The following is a 9,122-nucleotide window of genomic DNA, read 5'->3' as shown; positions in this document are numbered from 1 at the left end:
GCATTCCGTTGTCATGGAGGCGGCTCACCAATCAGAGTGAGCCTCTGCCACTGCCTACACTCAGACTGTTTTTACTTAGTTCATCAAGCCAGCCCTGCCGCTTTACACTGCTGCTGCGCGCTGCCACTGCGCCCGGCCTCCACTGAAACCACCGCTGCCTGCCCCTGCCCACCGCCCTCTGCTCATTTGGGGAAAAGGAGCTGTGCTCAACCCACTCCACACCCGCCACCACTCCAGGTAGCTGCCACCACCGCCATGTCATAATAAAAGCCCGCCTCCACCGGCTCCCGGTTCTGCTTCGCCATGGCCTACCAGCAGCCTGTTGGAGACCAGCACCTGGTGGGTGCGTAGGACGGAGGGCGCCAGGTGAGCAGGCCTGGGTGCCTGGACGGCGAGGGAAGAGCCGAGCGGCTGGATGCGTGCTGGGCACGGCCCGGATGTGCCACACACCAGCCAGAGAGCCCTGGCAGCTCGCAGGGAGGAGCCGCACCTTGGAGGGGGGACCTGCTACTCCATCTTTCTAGAGCTCGTTGTATTAGTTTCACAACGGCCCTTCCTGCTAGTTCATATATATATGCATAATGTAGAGTGGTGGTGGTGGAACGTGCCAATCCTGAAGGGTTTCCAAAGCAAGAGATGCTCCATGGTGGTTTGCCATTGTCTGCCTTTGCATCACAACAGATATTCCTTGGTGGGCTCCCATCCAAATACTGACCAGTCTGACCCTGCTTAACTTCTTAATGAGATTGGGCTAGCCTGGGCTAATCCAGGTCAGGGCTGAATGTAGAGCAGCCAGGTGCAAAGCAGGATCAGCATCCTGTACCTTTAATAGCTGACAGAAGAGGAAACATGGCAGGTGCTGCCTGCTAGAGACAGTGGCCAAGAGCAAGGGTTCCCTCAACACTTTTGAAGCACTCAGACACAACCCAGACATCATATACAAACAACTGGGGTGCCAGGGTGATTTTTGCTTCTCCCTAGTTCCCCCTTCATTAGTAGCCCTGCACGCGGGGGGGCAAAACAGCTTAACCTGCTGAAATTCTCTCTTCTCCACACCTCTTAAAAGCTCAGAAGACCTGTTCGCCTTTGCAATATCAATATTCTTTTTAAAATATATATAGAGAGTTGGGTAGCCATGTTGGTCTGAAGCAGCAGAACAAAGTTTGAGTCCAGGGGCACCTTTAAGACCAACAGCAGAACCCAGCTCTTCAAACTGTCAGCTCTCCCTCCAAGCTTCAAGTCCTCAACTGCCTAATTGTCCAGATCTTTTTTTTTCCCTCCTCCCTGCTGGATGCATTCCGTTGTCATGGAGGCGGCTGCCCCACTGGAGTCAAACTTTGTAGACAGAACAGATTAGATAGGAAGATTAGATCAATTGACAGATGATTGATAGATGATGGATGGATGGAAAGAGAGAGAGGGAGGGAGAGAGGAAAGAGAAAGAGGAGAGGTGATAAATACAGAGAGAAGGCAGATGGATGGATGGATGGATGGATGGATGGATGGATGGATGGAGTCTGAAATTTTAAATGGAATCTCTCGACCCGCTCCACACCCGCCACCACTCCAGGTAGCTGCCACCACCGCCATGTCATAATAAAAGCCCGCCTCCACCGGCTCCCGGTTCCGCTTCGCCATGGCCTACCAGCAGCCTGTTGGAGACCAGCACCTGGTGGGTGCGTAGGACGGAGGGAGCCAGGTGGCCACCAGCAGGCCTGGGTGCCTGGATGGCGAGGGAAGAGCCGAGCAGCTGGATGCGTGCTGGGCACAGCCCGGATGTGCCACACACCAGCCAGAGAGCCCTGGCAGCTCGCAGGGAGGAGCTGCGCCTTGGATTCTAAAGACATACACAGAGCTCAGGATGTACAGTTCGTTTGAGCATTGGCACATTGCACTATCTTCAAATATGGGGTACAGGACAAGACCTTCAAATATGGGATGCAGGCAGGCAGGAAAGGACATGATCCCATGCCCAGATCCTCTAGTACCCCTGATCACTATATACACATGTGAAATATGCACAATCCTGGGACTGTGCGTGTGTGCTAAGTGCTGACAAGCCACTCCCAACTTATGGCGACCCTTCCAAAACATCTTATCGTTAATAGCCTTGCTCAGGTCTTGCAAACTGAGAGCCATGGCTTCCTTCTTTCGAATCGATCCATCTCTTGTTGGGCCTTCCTCTTTTCCTGCTGCCTTCAACTTTTCCTAGCATTATTGTCTTTTCCAGTGACTCCAGACTTCTCATCATGTGACCAGAGTATGATGGCCTCCATTTGGTCATTATAGCTTCTAGGGAGAGTTCAGGCTTGATTTGATTTAAAACCCACTTAATTGTCATTCTGGCTCTCCACGGTATCCATAAAACTCTCCTCCAACACCACATGTCAAATGAATCAACTTTCTTCCTGTCAGCTTTCTTCACTGTCCAACTTTCACACCCATACATAGTAATGGGAAATACTATGGCATGAATTATCTTGATCTTGGTCACCAGCAACGCATCCTTACACTTTAGAATATCTTCTTGCTCCTTCATGGCTGCCAATCCCAGGCTCCTTCTGATGTCTTGGTTGCAGTCTTCCCTTTTGTTGTTGATGGAGCCCAGGAACAGGAAATACTGGGATCAGAGAGCTGGTAAGAAAAATAATGGTGTGGGGGACTCTTTAAAGGTATGAAAAGGGGTATATAATTTTAAGTAATTCCAAAAAGAAACCTGTAATTATGGAGTTCAATGAACACCACAAGCCTTTCTATGTACCTGTTACATCCTCAAGCCCATTTTGTTGCCAGTAAACGATTATATATTAATTCACTGAACAGTTGGCTTCTCAGAAAATGCATCCATCTGGAATCATAAAGATGACAAATTTCTCAGGAGAACAAGACCATCCAGAGCAATATATTGCAGAAGACGATCACTATTTCCTGGAATTATAAAGAAGAGTTCAAATAAAATGGGGTATCATAAATTGTTAAAAGCATCCAGGAAAGGAGGGTAGGAGCAGCGTCCGGGAAAGCTCAGAGGGTGGCGGGTGGGAAATAGAATTTGTTTCCCATAAATGAAACTTAACAAGCTAGATTCACATTGCCCTGCGCACTGCCAGAAAAGTGATGCTTCTCATATATGCTAAGTTCTTTATACCACACAATAAAAGATCTCCTAGTAAACAAGGGCTCAAAAACGGTACTGTGACGTCCTCCTTATTGGGGAGGACTAGTTTCACTTTGAAAGTGTTCTGTATTTTGTTTAACTGGGTAGAATCTGCTGCCACCAGGAAATTTTAAGGATTTCCAAACCTTTATGCTTTTACTTTTGCTTACTGGTTTGGTAGACCGAGTTCAAGGCTCACGAGGAACTATGTGGTCCTGGGAAGTATGTCATTCAGAGCTGGTATAAACTTTGATAAAATAGGATTTATTGAAATAAATACTAAATAAGAGGGTGGTACAATGTAACTAGTAATGTGTAAATGATGAACAATTGCTTTGGTATCACACACAATCTTCTCCCTCACTGACAGGGATCTTTTCATGTAACTTTGTAACACTTGTTTATCTCAATGCCATATGTGTTCACTGTTTCTCTCCCGTTTGTTATGACACTCAGACTTTCCTTTAACTGTTGGTCACTTAAACTTTTGTGTTTCCTATACATTCAACTTTCAGCTTTCTCCCTCTGTCTCACTGAACAACCGCAGCTGTCAGCTTATCTGCTTCAACACAGAACTGCTTGTCTAACTGAACTCATCAACTGACACTTGTAACTGAAACTACTTGACTGACTCACATACTCATCCAACCAGATTCACTCCCAAAACCCCTCCCCCTCTCTGTCAACCACCTATCATACCACACTTGCCTCTCTCAACCACTCTAGTCTATCTACCACAGCCATGCAACCAAACTTTTAAAGAAATACACACACACAGAAACAAGGAATCGTTACAGGTACAGATCAATATTACCCTTGAACAGTATCCCTTACCTCCTGTTTGTATGTGGGGTGGAGGACTGTGCGTGTTAAGTATCCAACTCAACAACGAAGTAAGTAACAAGTGAATCAGCTTTATTGAGAACAAGAACTTCCAAAAGATCACACAGCATCAGACGGCCCACGACAACACACAAGCAGTGGAGCATAGCTCCTTTTAAACTCTCCCGGGCTGGGGTAGCCACACCCTTACATAGTTAACGACCAATCACATTGCATAGATAACAACCAATCATTTATCTTCCCTCCAGCACAGACTCTTACATTTCATTGGTCACATAACATGCTTCAGCCAATGGTGTTGTTCCAAATTACAATCTGGCTGAGGTTTCAAGCTTTCAATGATGTTTCAATGGTAAAGACACAACAGTGCGTGAGTACAAGAACCAGATTTACTGATCTAGAAAGAGAAAGAAGGCCCCATTTTGTGTCTGCAGACTTTCCTCTCTTCTGGTTTGTAGCGGTAATGGCAGGGAAGACTCAGCAGATGGCGCTCTTTCTCTAACAGTCTGTGTTGAAATGAAGGTTTTCTTCTGCTGGCGGAAACTTAAGGTTTCTCTGCCCTAGTAACTCAACACCACCGACGTGAAGCATAATAACGTCAAGCTGGTTTATAACATCTGTCCTGGCAATTCAGGGCATCAGCAGCTGCCTATCTCCAGGTGGTCTCTAGAGTTCTGGAATTACAACTGGTCTGCAGATGACAGAGATCTGTACCCCTGAAGGACATGGCAGTTTTGGAGGGGGTACTCCATGGCATCCCCTCCCCGCCCAAGTCCTTCCCCTCCCCAAAAACTGTCCTTGCCAGGAAATCCCCAGTAATTTCTTGAGCCGGAGTTGGCAACATTAGGATCCTCTCAACTGCAGTTATGAGACTGAGGAGGAGATTGTGAAACAGAAGCCCTTCTCTCTGCCTCCCCTCAGTTCACATCCTTGGATTGAATTCCCCATCCGGCCTCAGCTATGGTTAAGCAATACGTTAGCTCCAGTGTTCTCTGTTTCCCTCAGTTGGAACTGTGAATCCACAGCAAATTCAAACCCTGAGGTCTCTGTTTGTATGTAGGTACAGTAGCATGGGAGCCCCTTGTCTTTGGTGCTTTATATAGAGTGGCCAACTCCAGGTTGGTAAATTCCTGGAGATTTGAGGGTGGAGCCTGCAGAGGATGGGGTTTGAGGAGGGGAGGGATATCAGCCGGGTATAATGCCTTAGGCCCAGCCTCCAAAGCAGCCATTTTCTCCAGGAGAACTGATCTCTTTCATTTGGAGATCAGTCGTAATTCCAAGAGACCTTCAGGCCCCACCTAGTGCCACCCCACAGTGCTGTCGGAAACAGGTGAATGACGCCACCACCACATTGGCAGGCTTGATTGTGCGGGGCTTTCCTGTTGTAAGACATACAGCAAGCCAAGCGTGCATCCTCTCTGGCTACCATGGGGGGGGGGGGGGGCGTGGCTGCGTCACCAGAGGTGACGCAACCACGTAAATCATGTCGGGGGCGTGGCCTCGATCGTCGGAGGGAAAACTCTATGGCTTTCCCTCCGACGATTGGGGCCCGCTTTCAACGTGATCGACGTCGCGCGTCACTTCCGGTGACGTGCTGGCGGTGCGCACGCACATCGACGGACGGCTCCCCCGCCGGTAAGACAAATTCACTTGGCAACCCTAATTCCACTCCAGTGTTTTCCACACTGGGAAAGGATTGTGTGGTTTCTCCCCTAGTGCTGCAACTGCTCATACAGCACAGCAGCAAAAGGGCTTCCACATGGCAGGTTGCTCCACAGCTGCCCTGCCCCACTCACCCAGCAGCTGCTACCACGACCATCACCCATCACCACACCAGGGCTTTGTCAGGTTGTTAGGGTTTTTTAAATTGGCAACCAAATCTCCTTATAAGTATATAACAATAAATGTTTCGGATTCACTGAATCCTCAGCTTTCATCTTTAAAAAGTCTCTAGCTTCTTTTGTTGCAGAGATATGCTTTTCCTCTGCAACAAAAGAAGCTGGAGTCTTACTTCAAAAATACAAACAAACCCAAAACCTAGTACAACCTATTTAATTCAAGGAGCAATATCAAATAAATATTTTTAATTAAAGAACTGAGAGTGTTCACATCTATGACAGCGTGATCCCAACCTAGTGACACTTGCATTTATGAACATAACAATAAACCAACTTCAAAAGAAATCTTTTTTGGAACTATAACAAAGCATATACAACAACCACCAACCAATGCTCCCTCTAAGCTGTGGAGTCTTGTGAGCAACAATTCTTTGTGAGCTACTAGCATTAAAGCTGTGAGCGAGCAATTTGGCTACTGCATAAATTAGTTTGCTCTGAAGCCATCCTTCCTGAGCGAAGACAAAAATGTGTGAGCCGGAGGCTAAAAACCTGTGAGCCAGCTCACACGAACAGCTTAGAGGGAACACTGCCACCAATATGTAACAATTCAGGCCTGCAGTATCTGAGCAGAACAGGGTCTCAGCCTTTTTGACTTGTGTCCAGCCAGTCCCTTGAAGATGCACCAACTTGCAGCTCTGCTCTGCATTAGGATGTCTTCTGTTCTTTTTTTTCCTTTGCTTGTTTTTTTGCATTTTTTTAGTGTGTGCGCGTGTGTCTGTGCCCGTACCTGGAAGTCATGGCAACCTCTGGTGACTCCTACTGGGGCATGGAGGACACTCAGTGAAGTGGCTTGATAGCCTACCTCTGGCCTCCCAGCCCTGGTATTCCCTGGAGGTCTCCCATCCAAATACTTGCCAGGGTCAGCCCTGCTTAGCTTCTGAGATCTGACGAGATCGGGTTTGCCTGGGCTATCCAGGCCAGGGCAGAGATTTCTTCTGTTCCTTACAGGAGTTTCTGATATCCCTAAAATATTAATATAGAGATTCAGGTGGGTAGACGTGTTGGTCAGAATCAGCAGAACCAGGGCTTTTTTTGTAGAAAAAGCCCAGCAGGAACTCATTAGCATAATAAGCCACACCCAACAGCAGAAACTCATTAGCATATTAGGCCACACCCCTGACAGCACAACTCATTGGCATATTAGGCCGCACCCCCCATGTTACCAGAAGTGTGCTCGTCCAGCCACACCCACCTTTTGCTTCTTATTCTGTTTACCTTGTTTGTTGTCAAAACCCAGGGCCTTTTTTTGTAGCAGGAACTCCTTTGCATGTCAGGCACGACACCCCTAATGTAGCCAATCCTAATGAGTTTCTGCTGTTGGGTGTGGCCTATTATGCTAATGAGCTCCTGCTGGGTGTAGCCAACTTGGAAGCCAGACGGAACTCCGTTCCTGTCCGTTCCTGTCCGTTCCTGCCCAAAAATAGCCCTGAGCAGAACAAAGTTTGAGTCAAGTGGCACCTTTGAGACCAACACAGTTTTATTCAAAGTGTAGGCTTTTGTGTCCAGAACACACTTCTTCAGACAAAACTGGAATAACATCTCAAAAGCTAAGTACAGAAAAAAAGAGGGTGGGGTAAGCCACTCAGAGCCCAGATGCATATGCAGAGCTGAAATTGGAATGGGTGGTTGGAAGGATCAGTGGATGGCAGCAAATTAGCACATAAACTCAAGAGTTAACAAAGAGATGTGAGAATGAAATTGGAGTCCAGCAGTATCCCCAAGAAAAACCAAGCTCAACCCTGTGTACATGTGAGAACAGAGACTCAGTGCGTGTGCACTTCTTCACATACGTTGAAACAGATTTCCTCGAATATTACATGCAGGTGGGGGAGGGTTAGTTGCCAGGAAGAGCTGATTAGAATCAAGATGCCTAAGTAACTGAGCAATAAATATAGCTACGATTGGAATAACACATATATTAGTGGGACATGTAAATAGCAGCAAGTTGGCATACAGATGATAAAGGAGTTAGCAACAGATGTGAAAAACAAGTTTGAGTCCAGTGGCCTCTATAACACCAACACGGTTTAATTTCTGGGTATAAGTAAGAACAGAATGACTTAGCGTGTGTAGTGGGATAAGAAGCCGATACCTCTGTTGAGCCCGGCGGTTCCGCTGTTCTGAATGTTTTAATAACTTGTAATTCGGCAATCTCTCATTCCAGTCTGTTTCTGAAACTCCTTTGTAATAAAACAGCTACTTTGAGGTAGGGTTGCCAGCTCTAGATTGGAAAATACTTGGAGATTTGGGGGTGGAGCCTGGAGAGGGCAGGGTTTGGAGAGGGGAGGGACCTCAGCAGGGTATATTTACATAGAATCCACCTTCCAAAGCAGCCATTTTCTCCAGGGGAACTGATCTCTTTTGTCTGGAGATCTGCAGTAATTCCAGGAGATCTCCAGGTCCCACCTCTGGCAACCCTACTATGTGGTCCCCCAAGTAAAACCAAGCTCAACCCTGTGTACATGTGTGAAAAGTACTGGGTCCAGGCGTGTTGATATGTGAAACAGCTCATAGTTTATTTCAGCTTGGGAAAACAAGACAAAGAAAACAGGACCGGAGGCCTGCTTATATTCCCATAGTGAACCACACCCAAACACCCACCCACTCCCATGATAGGATTATTTACAGTGCACATGCATCCCATAGGTCACTCTAGGATCCTAACCGCCCGATTGGGTGCATTCCAGGATTCATGCTGGCTATTGTCTCTTAAGGCGAAGCTGAAGCCGTTCACATAGCTGTGTGAAGACCCAACCGCATGTGTGGTCTATCTCAGTACACAACAATGTGAGAACAGAGACTTGGTGTGTGCCAGCCCCGTAGCTAACAACGTTTTGCTCAAAGGGGGGGGGCAATGTTTTTCTCAGGGGGCCTGCCATTACATGACTGTGTGGTACTGCCATGCCATGCTCATACTTTTGAATAATAACTAAACAATAACTTCTAAATAATAACTAAATAATAAATTTGTTGTTGTTCAGTCGCACAGTCGAGTCCGACTCTTTGCGACCCCATGGACCAGCTCCCACCAGGCCCTCCGGTCTTCCGCCGTCCTCTGAAGTTTGCTCAATTTCATGTTCGTTGCATCGATGACACTGTCTAACCATCTCATCCTTTGTCGTCCCCGTCTTCTTTGACCTTCAATCTTTCCCATAATAAATACAAGTGGTTTATTGCACACCATTTTTTCAGTACTAAACACCATTATACCTAAAGTCAGTACGAAG

Source organism: Gekko japonicus, unplaced genomic scaffold (assembly GCF_001447785.1).
Source record: "Gekko japonicus isolate JY-2015 unplaced genomic scaffold, Gekko_japonicus_V1.1 scaffold545, whole genome shotgun sequence".
In the NCBI taxonomy this organism is placed as follows: domain Eukaryota; kingdom Metazoa; phylum Chordata; class Lepidosauria; order Squamata; family Gekkonidae; genus Gekko; species Gekko japonicus.
This window is presented reverse-complemented; position numbering follows the sequence as displayed.